The following is an 18,512-nucleotide window of genomic DNA, read 5'->3' on the forward strand; positions in this document are numbered from 1 at the left end:
AGCTCAATAACCTTTCTTAAAATTAGGCTCAAGAAGATCCAGGAGAAAATTCCATTTATTGCAAGGCCAAGGGCATTGAAGTGAAGTTGACAGCTGGGAATCCTTTGCATCTAGAGTGGAGAGGGAATCTGGACAGTGTATCCAGAGAGCAAGGACCCTCAGATCTCAAAAGCATAAAAAACAAACACTGCCCACTCCAAACCTCCAATCTTGTCTGATAAGTTCAAGGCCTAGAATTGGAGCTCAAACTCTTCTCTTGAGATGGAGGGTCCTTTCAATCTGCTTTGTGGTTTTCCTTTTGTCTATAGTTAACACCTCTCCTTCCACAAAAACAGATCCTGGAAAAAATTCTATTGATTTTTTCAATATGCCCCCCCCCTTTTATTTTTTAAAAAGAAGAATTTGTGCAGTGATTGATTCCAATCAGGAATGTTCCTGCCAAGCATTCTTGGTCTATGCTTCAGGAGCAGAAAGGTACTCTGTCCTCCAAAGGAGTCCATCTCAGTGGCCTGCTTTCTAGGAGTTTCCACCTGACTGGCTCTCAGTTACCTGTCCATGCAGGATAAAAGTCCACTTCCTCAGAGAAACATGCAGTCTTTAGTGATGGCACAGCACTTTAGTCTTTGGTTTACTTCCCAAACTCTTCACAGTATGGTGATTAGCAGCTTCTTCACCTGTTGCTGGGTCAGGATTAAAGACTTGATCAGCTTGATCTGTGAAGTGGGCTTGGAACAGGTCAGTATGGAATAGGTGACAGGCATGGTTCCCTTCACTAGCTGCACATCCTGATGGGACAGCTGGCTCTAAGGGAGCTTTTCCATCTGAGTGGCCCCTGGATGCTAGAGAACCTGCTTGGCAATCAGGCACTGGTGGGGCCCATATGAACCAAATCCTTGACTGTTTCTGAAATTGTGTCCCAGTTTCCATCACTAAGAGTGAATTTTCTTTTCCTGATCTGGGTCAGGATCTCCTCTAGGGTATCATTGGGCCTATTTGTAAAGGGAATGTATCTAGTATAAAGAAGGATGCCCGAGCTCCAGATGTCAAACCTTCATTCCCAGTTCTGGTGCCTTAGGACCTCTGGGACCACAAAGTTGGCAGTATAGCAAGGACTCATAAGGAGCCCATTCTCTGCTCAAAGCTGCTTGGCAAAGCCAAAGTCATAGATTTGGAGGCTTTCAGGGTTCCCAGACTTGCCCATGTAAATGATATTGCTGGGTTTCAGGTCCCTGTGCACCATCCCCAGGAATGCAGGTACTCTATAGTCTGGCAGATCATGTGTAGCATAGAACTTACCACACATTTTGAGAAGACTGTTGAAGGTTCTTGTCCAGAAGGTTCATGCTCCAAATAAGCTCAGTCACCACATACACATATTTGCCATTGCCATTCACATCTTCCAGGGTGACAATATTGTGGTGTTGACCACAGTGAAGAAGAATGTCTACCTCCTCTATGAGATCTCTCTTGCTCTTGTTGATCTTGACTATATACTCTATGTTTGTGTTTTCATGGATAAAGCAAATACACATGGAATAGGAACCAAGTGTAATGGTCTCTTTCACTATGTAACTGTCACTTAAAACCAAACTCTTCCCATGAAGCTGCTGGACCACTAAATGCAATGGGGTCTGTAGGTCCATACCTTGTCATCATCTTCCATCAAGCCAGTAGCCATGTAACTGAAGCTCCAGAAGAGCTGGTGGACTCCAGCACTAGGAGGAATACCTGGGGAACCCTTGGATATTTAGTAAATTAACTCCGTGTCAATGCAGAAGGCACAGTTGGGTTGAGTGATGGCATCCCCAGTTGGTGTAGGTGGTCCAGACCCAGAGCCAGCTCAGTCAACTAGAACTTCACATCTTCTGTGAACATGATTTCTTTGGAGAGGTGTGCAAAGAGGTCTCCTCCCCAGAGCAAGCCCATGATGAGATAAAGCTTCCCTTATGTCTGGAAGACATAAGGGAAGCTTTATCATGAATAAGTGGTTGACTTTGACTAGGATATCTCTATCTTACTCCACAAAGTCCTTGACAGGATCAAATGAGATAATGTTTATAAAATGCTAGAGAGAGAGGTAAGAAATTTGAGAAACTATTAGCTCAGTGCTACTAGAGCAAATTCATAGACAACCACTGTAAACAGTTCTAAGAATTTGGATGCTAAATTGGCCTTAAAAATGAGCTAAACTAATCTAAGACTTCAGTATTAACAATAATAAATGTGGTGTTACAGAGATGCAATGGAACACAGAGGCCATTCAGTACAACACTTTCATTTTATATATGAGGATATTGTGAAGTAGATAGGAAAAGAGAGTCGTGGGACCTTGGGGATCTGTCTGAGTTTCAGCATTCTCTGGAAAATGAAAGTTAGAGAATATCAATAAATAATTGAAAGAATACTTATCAAATTTGAAGATAACAATAAATAGGAAAGGAAGGCTTATTCACAGAATGATAAAACTCAGAACTAAAAAGACTTCAGTGGCTTCTAATAATGTGCTGAATCTAACAAAATTAAATTTCAGAGAGATAAATATGGTCCAAGAATATGAACAAATATTTTCAAAAGAATTACAAATAATCATATTTTAAGACTGTTACAAATCACTAATAACAAGACAAATATAAATTAAAGCAACTTGGAAGTTTCATCTCATATTCAGCACATTTTCAAAGGTGAGACTCTGTGATTCTGGTGACAAAAGACAGAAATAGTCAATGCTGAGTGACTTCAGGAAGAAAGGAACACTAATACATTATTGGAACTGTGAATTGTACTAATAATTCTAGAAAACAATTGGGAATTACTTAACAAGACTCACTAAAAATGTTTATGCTCTTTGAAACATGCTACTAGGATGTATGCTCCAAAGAGGTCAAAGATAAAAAAAAAAATTCCTTCTATCCAAAAATATTCTAAACAGAAGTTTCTGGAATAGCAAAAAGTCAATAAACAAATAAACAAAAATACTCCATGGAAGAGTACATCTACCAGGAAATGGTTGAATAAATTATGACATACTCTGTCTCTTAGTGGGGTAGCTAAGAGGCACAGTGGATAGAATATTGGGCGTGGATTCAAATCTGCCTCAGACACTTACTAGTGTGACCCTGGACAATTTACTTAATCCTTTTTGCCTTAGTTTTCTTATCTGTCAAATGAGCTGGACAAGGAACTAGCAAGTCGTTCTAGTATCTTTACCAAGAAAACACCAAATTGTGTCACAGACAGACACAACTGAAATGAATGGGCAACAATTGCATTTTAACTTGACTTCCAACAACCCCAAGGACACTCATGTTTTTTGCCAGGCAAGGCTTCTGGATGTCCCTGAGAGACAGCAGCAACTCTTGCCACTTCTAAAGTCTATGCCCTGGGAAGAACTTATAGTCATCTGCCTTCAAAAGAAGACCCCTTTCCTGCGCACTGGAACTCTTACTGATCTAAATACTTATTAGTTAGCACTCTCCCAAGTCACTCCTATTACTCTTCATCCTACCAATCCTGAACTCAACTATGGAAAACTCAACTATGGAAAACACTACTCTTCAAGCATAGCTTTCCATTGTCTCATTTTCATCAGCCTCAATCCTATCTAAATTTCTCAATGCCCTACCAGATATTACCATCCTTTTACTATGCCTTATGGAGTACCTGATCTATAAATAGGGGAGGCAGGAAGGGAGGGAAAGAACATGAATCATGTGACCATGGAACATATTCTAAAATAATTAATTACATAAATATAAATTTTTAAAAGATTAACATATTTGATACTTATCATCTTTCACCCTCTGCCCCCTTTCACCAATCTGCCACTGCAGAAGAGAGAAAGGAACCACAAAGACTGAAAGCCACTTTCTATGTTTCTTTGTTTGATAGATTGCATTGTCCAAAATCTTTACCACCAAATGGCCAGCCTGTGTGTAATGAACTTCTGAGTACTTCATTAGGCTTGCCATCACTGGCAGATATAGTTTATTGCAGGATTATACTGTAAGATTTTCCAGGATTGGGGACCTTTTGAGAAGTAGCTTTGATAATATAAATTCCATAAACTGAGGGTCACTTTCATACCAGGTTGTAATACTAGAATAGTACTTTATGGAAGAAGAGGTCATAAAAAACAAACCCAGCAATAACAGTTATATAAAATTTGGAGATTGTGCTGAAGCAAGATCAATGTGACTAGAATCAGTAGAAAAGATTTGGATTGTGACACAATTTTTACATTAAATATCATTGATCAATATGTGATATACAAAATATATAGGGAATTGATAGATATCTTTAAGCTTAAAGACCATTCTTCAATAGACAAATAGTCAAAGGAATAGTTTTTCAAAGAGGAAATACAAAATATTTACAACCACCTGAAAATGTCTCCCAAATAACATATAAACATACAAGTTAAACCAACCTCAAGGAATCAACCTATACCCCTCAAATTAGCAAATGTGTTAAACAGTGGGTAAACTTAACTTTGAGGAGAATATGGTAAGACAGATACACAGATTATCTTCTGGTAGATCTGAGTTGGTTAAATCCTTCTGGAAAAAAATCAGAATCATGCAAAAATAAAAGTTACTATATTATTCAAACCAACTTTCTTAGAGATTCAATTATTGGGGCTATTTTCCCAAGAATATTATTGACATCACAAACAGACTTAATAGTACAATGCATTCATGATAGCAATATATTATAGCAAACCAAATATAAGCCCATATACCATGCAATAGCTGAAGTTAGATCACCCAAGCATTTATTAATTAGAGATTTCTATAAGTCAGCTTCTGTACTAAGCCCTGGGGATATAAATACAAGCATAGAGACAGTCCTCATTTTCAAGAGCTAACATTCTAATGGGGGAAGACATATAAAAAGAAGCTGAAATGGGGAAGAAGATTGGCTCCTGGTGTGGGGACATGGTAGAGAAAGTTCTAAGAGTCAGGAGTGGAGCCTAGAAAGAAATAAAGGAGAAAACACAACTGGCTTGGACAGCTTCCCTTAAAATGGAGGTTCTGGCATGAACAAAGTATGGTATAAAAACATTGAAATATTTATACCATAAAGATCAATGAACATAATGAATAAAGGAATCCTTCTATGTTATTTCATTTGTAAATATGTGAACCTACAATGTGTTTGGCCCTTCTAGGTTTAGTTCAAGATTAAGGTCTATATTTGGCTATAGGTGTTAGAAATGCTTCAGGAATTCTAATTAATATTATGAGAATTATGTCAGCTCCTATAGATCAGAGACTATTTTTGCCCAACTCCCCAATGCTTGCAGTATCTGACCTATTGAACACTTAATAAATGTTCATTGACTTGTTTGTTGTGTCTCAGTGAGGCTACAGACCTGTCTTTATTTTTAAGGAACTCTAGATGAAGAAGAAAGAGATACCCTATAGACTCATGGTATCCTAGATTCTCCCTGGCATACAATAGCTCTTCAAATATTTGATGCTAGTGCTAATGAAAATGTCTTCTTCTGGGATGCAGCCAAGGCAGTACTTAGAGGAAAATTCATATCCCTGAGTGAATATATTAACAAATTAGGGAGGACAGAGACCAAGGAATTGGAAATACAAATAAAAAAACTTGAGAATGAACAAATTAAAAACCCCCAGAAGAAAACCATACTAGAGATCCTAAAAATTAAGGGAGAAATTAATAAAATAGAAAGTGACAGAACTATTGAGCTAATAAACAAGACTAGAAGCTGGTACTTTGAAAAAACAGACAAAATAGACAAAGTACTGGTTAATTTAATTAAAAAAAGGAAAGAAGAAAGGCAAATTAATAGCATCAAGGATGAAAAGGGGGATCTCACCTCAAATGAAGAGGAAATTAAGGCAATCATTAAAAACTACTTTGCCCAACTATATGGCAATAAATATACCAACCTAGGTGATATGGATGAATATTTACAAAAATATAAATTGCCTAGACTAACAGAAGAAGAAATAGTTTTCTTAAATAATCCCATATCAGAAATTGAAATCCATCAAGCCATCAAAGAACTGCCTAAGAAAAAATCCCCAGGGCCTGATGGATTCACCAGTGAATTCTATCAAACATTCAGAGAACAGTTAACCCCAATATTATACAAACTATTTGACATAATAAGCAAAGAGGGAGTCCTACCAAACTCCTTTTATGACACGAGCATGGTGCTAATTCCAGGGCCGGGCAGGCCAAAAACAGAGAAAGAGAACTATAGGCCGATCTCCCTAATGAATATAGATGCAAAGATCTTAAATGGGATACTAGCAAGAGGACTCCAGCGGGTGATTAGGGGGGTCATCCACCATGATCAGGTGGGATTCATGCCGGGGATGCAGGGCTGGTTCAGCTTTGGGAGAACTATCCACATGGTTGACCACATCAACAGGCAAGCCAACAAGAATCACATGATTGTCTCAATAGATGCAGAGGAAGCCTTTGATGGAGTACAACACCCATTCCTACTGAAGGCGCTGGAGGGCATGGGAATAGAGGGGTCATTCCTAAAAATAATAAACAGTATATATCTAAAACCATCGGCTAGTGTCATCTGCAATGGGGATAAACTAAATCCATTCCCATTAAGATCGGGAGTGAGGCAGGGATGCCCATTATCACCTCTATTATTTGACATTGTATTGGAGGCACTGGCAGTGGCAATTGGAGAAGAAAAAGAAATTGAAGGCATCGAAATGGGCAAGGAGGAGACCAGATTGTCACTCTTTGCGGATGACATGATGGTCTACTTAGAGAATCCTAGAGTCTCAACCAAAAAGCTAATTGAAATAATCAACAGCTTTGGCAGAGTTGCAGGATGCAGAATGAACCCACGTAAGTCATCAGCATTTCTATGTAATTCCAGCACAGCTCAGCAGCGGGAACTGGAGGGAGAAATCCCATTCAAAATTACCCAAGACAAAATAAAATACTTGGGGGTCTATCTCCCGAGACAAACACAGGATCTATATGAACACAGCTGCAAAACACTTTCCACACAACTAGAACTAGACTTGAACAATTGGAAGAACATTGACTGCTCATGGGTAGGACAAGCCAATATAATAGAAATGACCATCCTACCCAAACTCATCTATCTATTTAGTGCCATACCCATGGAACTTCCAAAATTTTTTTTTACTGATTTAGAAAAAAACATAACAAAGTTCATTTGGAAGAACAAAAGATCAAGGATATCCAGGGAATTAATGAAAAAAAATACAAAGGAAGGGGGTCTTGCAGTCCCAGATCTCAGACTATATTATAAAGCAGTGGTCATCAAAACAATTTGGTACTGGCTAAGAGACAGAAAGGAGGATCAGTGGAATAGACTGGGGGCAAGCAACCTCAGCAAGACAGTATATGACAAACCCAAAGATCCCAGCTTTTGGGACAAAAATCCACTATTTCATAAAAACTGTTGGGAAAATTGGAGGACAGTGTGGGAAAGATTAGGCTTAGATCAACACCTCACACCCTACACCAAGATAAATTCAAAATGGATGAATGACTTGAACATAAAGAAGGAAACTATAAGAAAATTAGGCGAACACAGAATAGTATACATGTCAGACCTTTGGGAAGGGAAATACTTCAAAACCAAGCAAGAATTAGAAAGAATTACAAAATGCAAAATAAATAATCTGGATTACATCAAATTAAAAAGTTTTTGTACAAACAAAACCAATGTAACCAAAATCAGAAGGGTAGCAACAAATTGGGAAACAATCTTCATAAAAACCTCTGACAAGGGTTTAATTACTAAAATTTATAAAGAACTAAATCAATTGTACAAAAAATCAAGCCATTCTCCAATTGACAAATGGGCAAGGGACATGAACAGGCAATTCTCAGCCAAAGAAATCAAAACTATTAATAAGCACATGAAAAAGTGCTCTACATCTCTTATAATCAGAGAGATGCAAATCAAAACAACTCTGAGGTATCATCTCACACCTAGCAGATTGGCTAACATGACAGCTATGCAAAGTAATGAATGCTGGAGGGGATGTGGCAAAGTGGGGACATTAATTCATTGCTGGTGGAGTTGTGAATTGATCCAACCATTCTGGAGGGCAATTTGGAACTATGTCCAAAGGGCGATAAAAGACTGTCTGCCCTTTGATCCAGCCATAGCACTGCTGGGCTTGTACCCCAAAGAGATAATGGACAAAAATACTTGTACAAAAATATTCATAGCTGCGCTCTTTGTGGTGGCCAAAAATTGGAAAATGAGGGGATGCCCCTCAATTGGGGAATGGCTGAACAAATTGTGGTATATGTTGGTGATGGAATACTATTGTACTAAAAGGAATAATAAAGTGGAGAAGTTCCATGGAGACTGGAACAACCTCCAGGAAGTAATGCAGAGCGAGAGGAGCAGAACCAGGAAAACATTGTACACAGAGACTGATACATTGTGGTACAATCGAAGGTGATGGACTTCTCCATTAGTATCAATGCAATCCCTGAACAATCTGCAGGGATCTAAAAAAAAAATACTACCCACAAGCAGAGGATAAACTGTGGGAGTAAAAACACCGCTGAAAAGCAACTGCTTGACTACAGGGTTGGAGGAGATAAGACTGAGGAGAGACTCTAAATGAACACTATAATGCAAACTCCAACAACAGGGAAATGGGTTCGAGTCAAGAACACATGTGATAACCAGTGGAATCAATCGTCGGCTATGGGAGAGGGAAAGGCGGGGGGGGGGGGGGGGGGGAGGGGAGGGGAGGAAAAGAAAACAATCTTTGTTTCCAGTGAATAATGTATGAAAACGACCAAATAAAATAATATTAAAATTTAAAAAAAAAAGAAAATGTCTTCTTCTGAGTCAAATTCTTTAGATACTTCAATGAATCCTCCTCTAGTGTGATATCTAGTACTAATCTTCACCCTTCTTATCACTCTACTCTGGATTCATTCTTCATTGACAGCAGTTCAAATTTAGCATCTATATGAAATATAATTCCCCAATATAATTGGTATTTAAATTAACATTCATTGCTTTATTGCAATCCACAGATAATGACACCAAAATTTACATTTTCTTTTCTAATCAAAGATTCTACTTTTATTTTATGGAATTTTTAAGGTCAGGCACAGAATTTATATTTTCTCATGAACTTTTTTTGAAAGAGCCTTCAGGGTTTTGCCCAAAACATATTTCACTAAACTTTAAATGAAAAACATCTATCTAAGATTTGCCGTCTGGCCCAGAGGTTATTTTCACCCAATAGCTGACTTAATGAGATGTTAGAGTGACACAGTATATTCCTGAACTGGGGTCTCTAGAGACAGACATGAGTCTGCAAGAAGTTGCCTCATAAAAGAACAGGATAACAGAGCTATGATTAACCACTCAGCCATGGAAAGTCATTTTCACTCTTCTGACCCAGCTCAGAGAGCAGCAGTAGAATAGGGTGAAGTTTTGATCCCCAAATCACCAGAATTTTATTTTTCTAGTATTCATCAAGTATCTCTGTGGCCATAGAGTGGAAGTGAAGGTATTTATTAAAAATCACCCAAACCTCTGCCATAGTAATTGGTGGGTTGTTCCTTCTATAAAGTATACTCCTCTCTGGGAAAGGGAGAAACAGAATGTTCTTCCAGGAAGGATTCTGGCTATGAAATACTGAGCATGGTTAGATATGTACAGGACCACTACAACTAGGTGAACAGTGGATAGAATGAACACTAGGCCTGGAATCAGGAAGACCTTAGTTCAAATCCAACCTCAGATACTTGCTTTCTATCTGTGAGACCCTGGGCAAATCATAACCTCTCTCATCACTTCTCTCATGTAAAATGATTATAATAATAGCATCTGTCTTCCAGGTTTGTTGTTAGGATAAAAGTGATATTTTTTAAGAATTATGGAAGTCTAAAAGACCTCTATAAATGTCATTATTATTAGTAGTAATAGTAGTAGTAGTAGTAGTAGTAGTAAGTGACTAGTCCTTATAAAGGACCTACTAAGTACCAGGCACTGTGCTAAGTGATTTACCAATAATTGTGAAGGAATATTACTGTATCATAAGAAATGATGAGCAGAATAATTTTTTAAATGTTGGAAAGAGCTACATGGGATAATGAAGAGTGAAACAAGTAGAACCAAGAGAACATTATATACAACTATAGATTTACTATTTCAAGAATAACTTATAAATGTTCACCTTCAGAGACTAAACTAAGAAGTGGAAACATAAAAGATATAATCTATATATACATATTCATTTGCTAAATGATGTCTTCTTATAGTGTGGGGAAGGATGAAAGGTACCAAAACACCTAGAAAAAATTATTTTAATATAAAATATAGAAACAATTTTTAAAAAAAGAAGTTAATGCTTCCCATAGACAGTAGTCTCCTCTCTTAGGTCAGGTAACTTTTTAAAATTTTCTTTGCCAATAGTCAAATGCCTTTATAAAGTATTGTATGGATATACTGGGTTAAAGGATCAGAGGATGCAATATTAGTTTAGTCATGTCTTGAGCATAACCTTTCTTGTTTCTCTACTACACAGTTTCCTCTTTTGGAAAATGAAAAGTTTGGGGGTATTTTCTAAACTTCTAACTTGAGGAGTCTACAACTGTTACCATGATTTTCCTTTTTCTTTTATCATAGATGCCACTCAATTCTTTGTACTAGATCCCTCTCCTCTCCCCACAGCAAGTGTAAGAATGGGGCAGTGAGCAAGTAAGGGGCTTGGGAAAGAGAATCTATGAAGCAAACAAATCCACAGCTTGGGGAAAAAAAAAAAAAGATCATTTCAGGACCAAAGCCAGCTCCTCACAGTAATGCCAGTAGCTGGAGAGCTAGAATTTTGGATTTCTGTTGCCAGTACAACTGCAATAGGTATTTGGTCAAAAGATGCTCTGAAACTTATGTGAATAGCTCTATGATTAAGATAAGCATTTTTAAAGCTTGTATTCTGTTCAGAATTCTGTGCTGGCTCCAGGGAAGAGAGGAGAGATTTCAGACTCAATTTCAAGTGTAAACAAGCACTCATTCTTAACCCATGGCTTTGATCTCTTAACATGGAAGTTTTGAAATCTCCATGTTTCAGCCTCTCAGAGTAAATCAGCCTCCTACTGTGCAAATTTACCAAGGTTGATTTGTACAAGGAAACTAGTTTAATTCTTGACAATTTTGAAATATTATTTCCCCTGTAATGAATCGCAGAATTTCACTCATTTCTGATATTTTGTACATTTACAAATAGCCAAATTCCATCATGCATATTATTGCTGACTCCTTTCCTCATTTTTGTCTTCTGTGAACTTTGAAATATTTCTTTTGTCATTTTTCTTGAGCCATAATTGCTCAGTGTACTAGCTACCTACTTGCTATCCACTCAACCTGCCATTGTGTCCTCCAGATAACAGAACTTTTGTCCTTCAGTTGTGTCCTCCTGGAAATTTAATCCTCTCAGTTCTGGAATTCTTGTCCTGTGGCCTATGATATTCTAACTGATGAATATTTAACCTGGTTTCCTATATCTAGACATCTCAAATTATGCTTCATATTTCAGGCCAGCTATTTTCTTGTCTTTTTCCCTTACAACTGTACAGATATCCTTCTTTTGTTCCTATTTCCAGCTATGAAACAGTAATAAAATCAATACTGCTGTTGCTACTAGAAACACTAGGTCCAATAGTTTCTCTATGAGTGTACTGACCATCCCTGTGATTTCCCAAAGCAAAACACTTCTCCATGGCCATCTTTATCCTGGGCATTTTATTATCTTCTTTGCAAATGTAAGCTTATAGGGGTCTTATTTTTAAAATGTTTCCTCAGTACTAAACACTTAGTAATTCTTTGTAATTTCTTCATTATGTTAGTGTTATGTGCAAATCATTTTCTTTAGCCTTTATCTTTCATTTAAAGCAACTTAGAATATATTTCAAAGATTATGGGGAAAAGATTTCTTACTAGTCCTTATTTTAACTGACCAGGCATCTTTTATTCTAATAGCTTAATCTGTATTAAAAAGATTCAAATCCAAGCAAGCAAACATTTACAATGTCTTTACCCTATGTCAACTACATTACTAGGAACTATGAATACAAATATAATAATGAAATAATCTCTGCCTCCAAGATACTTACCATTGCTATATGTTATATTCTTCTCTGTAAATTGATTTGTCAAATTTGCCTTTCTGTTCTGAAGTTCTTCCCTTCTATTGGCAACAATGACGAAAACACCAATTGTATCCCTGTGTCCTTCAGCATCTTGTTCGAGATGGTGGGTGTTATTTTTAGCTATGCTTTATAGAGTCTTTCTAGCAGTATCATTTTTGCCAATGTGAATCACCAGAAATGGACAGCTTGCATCCATTTCGACAAGTCTTAGGAGGTTTTCTGTCAAGTCTTGGATAGAGGCCCCAGGCAAACAGCAGACTTTTCTACTGTTATCAACTTGACAAATAGCCACCAATCTCCACTACTTAATTTCCTCTTCTTCTAACCTTTACTGAACATTTCATATCTGACAGCATCTATGGCTCTATACCATAATTCCTTGAATTACAAGCAATTGCACCTGGATCCATCCCCCATAGGAAGAACTCTATTAGAATAAGAATTCTATTGAAGAAGCCAAATAAAAAACCTACAATTTCCAAAGGAATATGTGGAAAACAATAATAGTTGTAGATCAGATTTATACAGCACTTTATAAAAGAATTTAAGAGCAACTTGATGAGGATGAGAATGTTAACTAAGTTTTATAGATGATGAAAATGAGATTCAAAGAAGGGGAGTTAAATCAAGTAAAGAAGCATTTATTAACACTTACTAAAGATATAAGGAGAATATTAGAAATTAAGTCTTGTTATATTAGTTTAGAGATATGAAGTGAAGAAGCTGTCTTGAGAAAGAATTGGAATTTGAAACATATATGAGACAGAGTGTCAGTTTCAAATGTTGACAAAGTGTGTGGGAGCTGTAATGGTTTTTCTGTGGTAGTTACTCTCTCTGGGTGTGGCAGTTAGTCTCTAGGAATGGCAGTTACTCTCTGGGAGTGCTAGGAGCAAGTGACATCTTTTTTTTTCTCTCTCTCTCTCCTCACTCTCTGAAGTGAAAGGAAAGAAGGTACAAACCTGAAGGAGCTAAATTATTTCCTTTTCCTATTTGGGAAACACTAGTGATTTCTATTGCTGTTTCATAAATTGTTTTATCTCTGAGAAGACCAAAAAAAGACCTGGTCTTTGGTTTGGACTCTGAGTTTGCTAAGGCTCAGAGTCCTAACTTAGTTCTTGCTGAGGTCCAGCCAGCTGGCCTTTGTTATTTTTATAACTTGGAGACAAAATTAAGAATTATATACTTTGTATAAGGATAATAGTGTTAGTTTATTGTAGAATATGGAAAATTTGGGTTAGTCAGATCAGGAAGGATCAGTGTAGTCTGTAGAAACAGAAGTGGTTCCTTATGGAACCAGAGAGTTTTATTTGGGTGGAGTTAGAATCCCTTAGAATTAGAAATATGCTTATATTCTCAATAAATAGTTTATTTTTGTATAAGGAGTATATTTTTGTATTTTTAATAATAATAATTTAATAATAAAAATAAGGAGTATTTTTGTATAAGGAGTCTCCTTAGTGTCCTTGTACCTGGTCCTGAAGAGAAGTTCACTTATGGCTTCATTTCACTTATATAAACTGAAGATAATTTGCAAGAAGAATATCTAATCAGTTTATATCCATAATCAATTCATTGTCATATTATTTTATATAGACCAGACATTGTGCTATGCACTGAGAATACAAATACAGACAAAAAGAGAAACAGTCTTATCCTCAAGTGACTTATGCCCTAATGGGGGGAAAGAATACATACAACAGAAGCTAAAAACCAGGGTTATGGTGGCACACTCCAGAAATAAGTAGCATTACAGAGAGAAGAATGAAGAATGGATGACTCAGGCCTTTCCTCAAAATGAAGGTTTCCAGAGGAACTCACCAGTGAGAGAAAGGGACAGAAGGGATAAAAAAGTGTTTCAAAGGGGGCATCTGGATAGCTCAGTGGATTGAGAGCCAGGCCTAGAGATGGGAGGTCCTGGGTTCAAATCTGATCTCAGACACTTCCCAGCTGTGTGACCCTGGGCAAGTCACTTAACCCCCATTGCCTAACCCTTACCACTCTTCTGCCTTGGAATCAATACACAGTAAGGGTTTGAAAAAAAAAAGAAAAGTGTTCCAAGGTGAGACAAGCCATAGGGGATGAGGAATAGGAGAGCTTAAGTATGATGGCAAAGTCAGGAGTAAAAAAAGCAGAGCTAGAATAGGGCTACCTGAATCACAGGAAAGTAAGTAATGGGTTGTTGTAAACCCAACATGTTATAATAGGGAAAATACTACCTTGGGAAATTGTTTAAAAGGTTATGAAGTTCATACCACAAATGAAGAATAATTCCCCCCAGAGCCTTTCCAAAAAGTGGTCATCCAGCTGCCACTTGAAGTTCTTTAATGATGAACTCATTATCCACCAAGGTAGCCTATTCTACTTGAAGACAGCTTGATTTGTTAAGAAGAGTTGAATTTGCTTGACATTTATTAGCTGTGCAATCCAGGGTAAGTTACACATCCTTTTATGTCTCAGTTTCCTCATTATAAGATAGTAATAATTATACATCTATCACTTCCCTCACAAGGTTGTAATGAAGGTGTAGTCAGTGTTAGAAGACATTACATTAATCCCCAGCCTCACTTTCTCATCAACTTTCTCAGGGTCTTGTTTTTCTGATTGGTGAGTTCCTGCTTGTGCTTACCATATTATGAAAAGCTTTAGTCAAGCGTGCTTCATTCCCAGCTAACTTATTCTCTGGTCTGCTTTTCCTTCCTAATCTTATTTCAACCCCTCCATCAATTTTTCATCCCCTTTATGTTTCATTTCCCTGTATCAGAATAATGAATATGGATTATTTAAAGCACAGTCACAATAAATTGACAGATTTTCTTGAACATGAAGTTCATATCATTCTGTTCCTAAGACTTTTCCCCTAATTTCTCCTTGTCTCCCTCTCTCCCCTCTCTGTCTCTTTCTTCTGACTATCTGTCTGTCTCTCTTTCTCTGTCTCTCTGCCCCTCTCAAATTTCTCTGTCTCTCCATCTGTCTGTCTGCCTCTCTACTTCCCCCTTTCTCTCTTGAAATTTTTGAATAATAGAGGAGAACATTATATTTTTTAAAAGTCACTGTTTTTTAAATGTCATTAATATAACCCCATTTCATTGCCTCTTCCCTTAGCTAGAGAATCTTATTGTTCAAATTTATATTGGTCTTGGGGCAGCTAGGGGCCTCAGCGGATTGAGAGCTAGGCCTAGAAACAAGAGGTCGTAGGTTCAAATCTGGCCTCAAACACTTCCTTGCTGTGTGACCTTGGGCAAGTCACTTAACCCCCATTCTTTAGCCCTTACAGCTCTTCTGCCTTGGAACAAATACACAGGATTTATTCTAAGACAGAAGGTAAGGGTTTAAAAAAACAAACAAACAACACAAGCACTCAGGCAGCTCATTGTCTCATGAGAGAGACAACATGTAAATAACAAGACATATACAAGACAGATTCAGTATAAATGGAAGATAATCCCAGGGAGAAGACACTAGAGGTGATGAAGTCAGCATTTGAACTGTCTAATTTTTTATTTCATTAAAATTTTTTTTTCAGTTAACAAACATTTATTTTCTTTTTTTCCCTTCCATTCCCTCCTCCACCCATAGGAAATAAGAAAAACAAAAGCAAAATTCTTGTGACAAATATGAATAGTAAAGCAGAACAAATTTCTACATTGGTCATGCCCCAAAACTTGCCCCATTCTACATCTTGATTCCATTAACGTTCAGTCAGGAGGTTGGCAGCCACTTCACTATTGGTCTTCGGGAAGGTTGATCATCACATTAATTCTTGAAGCTTTACAGATTTGCGTGTCTTTACAATGTTATTATTGCATACTGTTTTCTGGGTTCTTGAGTTTAAGTCTTGAAAAAAAATTAGAAGGTAGAAGTGTGGAGGGAGAGCATTCCAGTCATGAGTAAAGGCCAGTGAAAAGGCACATAGTTAGAGGATGGACTGTCTTGTACAGAAAAACTATGAGTGTTGCTGAATCATAAAGTATGTAAAAGAGAGTAAAGTATAAGAAGACTGAAAAGTTAGGAAGGGACTACTGTTTGTGGGTGTGTCCTGGATGAAGATTTGGCAAAGGAGATTGAGAAAGAGGGCTCAAAAAGGTGGTAGAATCAGGAAAGAATATTTTTAAAAAGCAAGGGAGAAGAGAGTATCCAGGAGAAGAAGATGACTGACAGGGTCAGGAGATGCAGAGAAGTAAAAAAGGATGATGATTAATAAAAGGTAAAGCAGATTTGACAGCTGTGAGATATTTGGTAACTTTGGAAGAAGTCATTTTAGTTCAATGATGAGGTCAGAAATTCAGACTGCAGAGGGTTTAGAATTAAGTAAGAAGAGAAGTCAAGGCACCATTTGAAGGCAGATTTCCTAAGGAATGAGTTAAGAAGGGAACAAGAGATACAGAATAATAGCTTGTTTGGATAGTTGGATCAAGTGAATTTTTTTAGGGATGAAGGAATGACAGTTGTACTTGTAAGAAGTGGGGAAACAACCAGCAGAAAGGAAGACATTAAAGAATATGAGAGTGGTATAATACAAAGAAGTCAGTCTACAGGAGGAGATAAGATGAAATGTATCCAAGATTACTTGTATAAGGGATTTGTCTTGGCAAAGAGAAGAACTACATCTTTGTGTGAAACAGAAGTGAAGGAGGACATAGTGGGAGAAGATATCTTAATGATGCAAGTCAAAAAGGGGGGCAACAGTGGGAGGTCTCATCAAATAACCTCAATTTCTTCAGTGAAATATGAAATAAGATCCTCTCCTGAAAAGTTGCAGTGGGGGTTCTGAAGAGGAATAAAAAAGGTTGGAATAGACATCATTTTGAGTAGGTTGTTATTATTCATCCTTCATTTCAAAGAGGGCAAATGACATCATGAGATGATGTCTTATCTCTTAAATTAATTGGGTTTGAATGAGGCAAAGTTGCACAAAGTTGTCAGCCTTACTCTCTCTTCCAGAATAGTTGAAGTCCAATGGCAAGACAAAAGTCAAGAAAACTGGTGATGGCCAGGGTGAAGTGCCTAAATTTGACATATTTGATGTATGATCAAGCTCTAAACACTTTGCAATGCCTGCTTCAGCAGCCTTTATGCTTTTGGCACAAAATTGTTCTCACCTGCCCATTCTTCTGGGGGAAATTGCATAAATCAAATAAAATTTTAAAAAATGTATTAACCACTCACTACAAGTCAAGCACTTTGCTAAATGACGGAAATGTAAATATAAACAAAAATGATGGGTCCACGTTCTTGAACTCAAGGAGCTTATGTTCTGGTTTTAGTGGGGAAGGAAACATAAAATGAAAATGAAAACAAGGATGGAGTAGAAAGGTATCCAGCATAGTAAAGATATCTTGAAAGTCAGGAGTGCCTGGATAGGAATGCAGACATTATTGTACTGGCCACACTTCTGAGAGGAATCAGCCAATCAGAAGAAGAGGCTGAAAGAATGAATGGTATTTCCAATATGTGAAGTAGTTCAAAGGTCCCGTGAGCTTTAAGGATGAAAAAGCTTCTATTACATAGTAGAGAAAGTTCTAGAATGAAAGTCTAGTGTGAAGCCAAGAGAGAAATTAGATGTAAATAAAGTTTACAAAGATTGCCTTGTTACAGTGAAGTCCCAGTTAAGATTATATAACAAATTTGTAGTGGACCCAGGCAACACAGTTTCATGATTTTCACTAGCTCATTCAGGAGCATATAAATGTTGGTGGAGACATTGGATAGTAGGGGAAAGAAATGTAAGGTTAGGATTTGGCAATGCACAACTAGTAATAGGATAAGGAGACAAAAGTATAAAGAAAAATGCAGTTAAACTGATTCTTCAAGAGGTAGAGATAAGAAGCAAGGAGAGTATAGCCAGTGTAAGGGGGATGACCTGGAAAGGATTGAAGGTTGGAGAGTTAGTCATGAAGGGGAAGATAAAGAACAGAGCTAAAGATGATAAAGCAGAGGAAAGAGAGGACAATAAAACATGTTCAATTGAAGGAATTTTAATGAACATGTTAAGTGGAACTCTTTGTGAGTGATGACAAAATCATTTACGATCATTTCTATGTGTGAGATGGAATAGAGAAATAACATGAGAATTTAGTTGGCTGATTAACTATTAATTACTTAGGAGGCGATTTTATAACAGTATAGGGCAATATTGGAAAAGGTTTTCAAGTTCATGTGCTCAAATTGCAACTTCAAGGTGCTTGTTAACCCCCACATTACCCCTCCCCCAGAGAGTGGAGGGAGAAAGTGCTCACTTTGGGCAGCTGGACAGGAGGTGGGGCATGCCAAAAATGTCCTTGGGTGCTGGGAAGAGAGGGAACAGAGCAGTTCCACATGCTGGTTGGGCACTCATGACAATACTTTGC

General features: G+C 37.4%; 1 pseudogene; it reads right to left on the reverse strand.

Annotated features, from left to right (window-relative positions):
* Nucleotides 1-544: 544 nt before the first annotated feature.
* LOC100032539 (ribosomal protein S6 kinase alpha-1-like) lies at nt 545-1,926 on the reverse strand (annotated as a pseudogene).
* Nucleotides 1,927-18,512: the final 16,586 nt, after the last annotated feature.

This window comes from Monodelphis domestica, chromosome 3, assembly GCF_027887165.1.
Source record: "Monodelphis domestica isolate mMonDom1 chromosome 3, mMonDom1.pri, whole genome shotgun sequence".
In the NCBI taxonomy this organism is placed as follows: Eukaryota; Metazoa; Chordata; class Mammalia; order Didelphimorphia; family Didelphidae; genus Monodelphis; species Monodelphis domestica.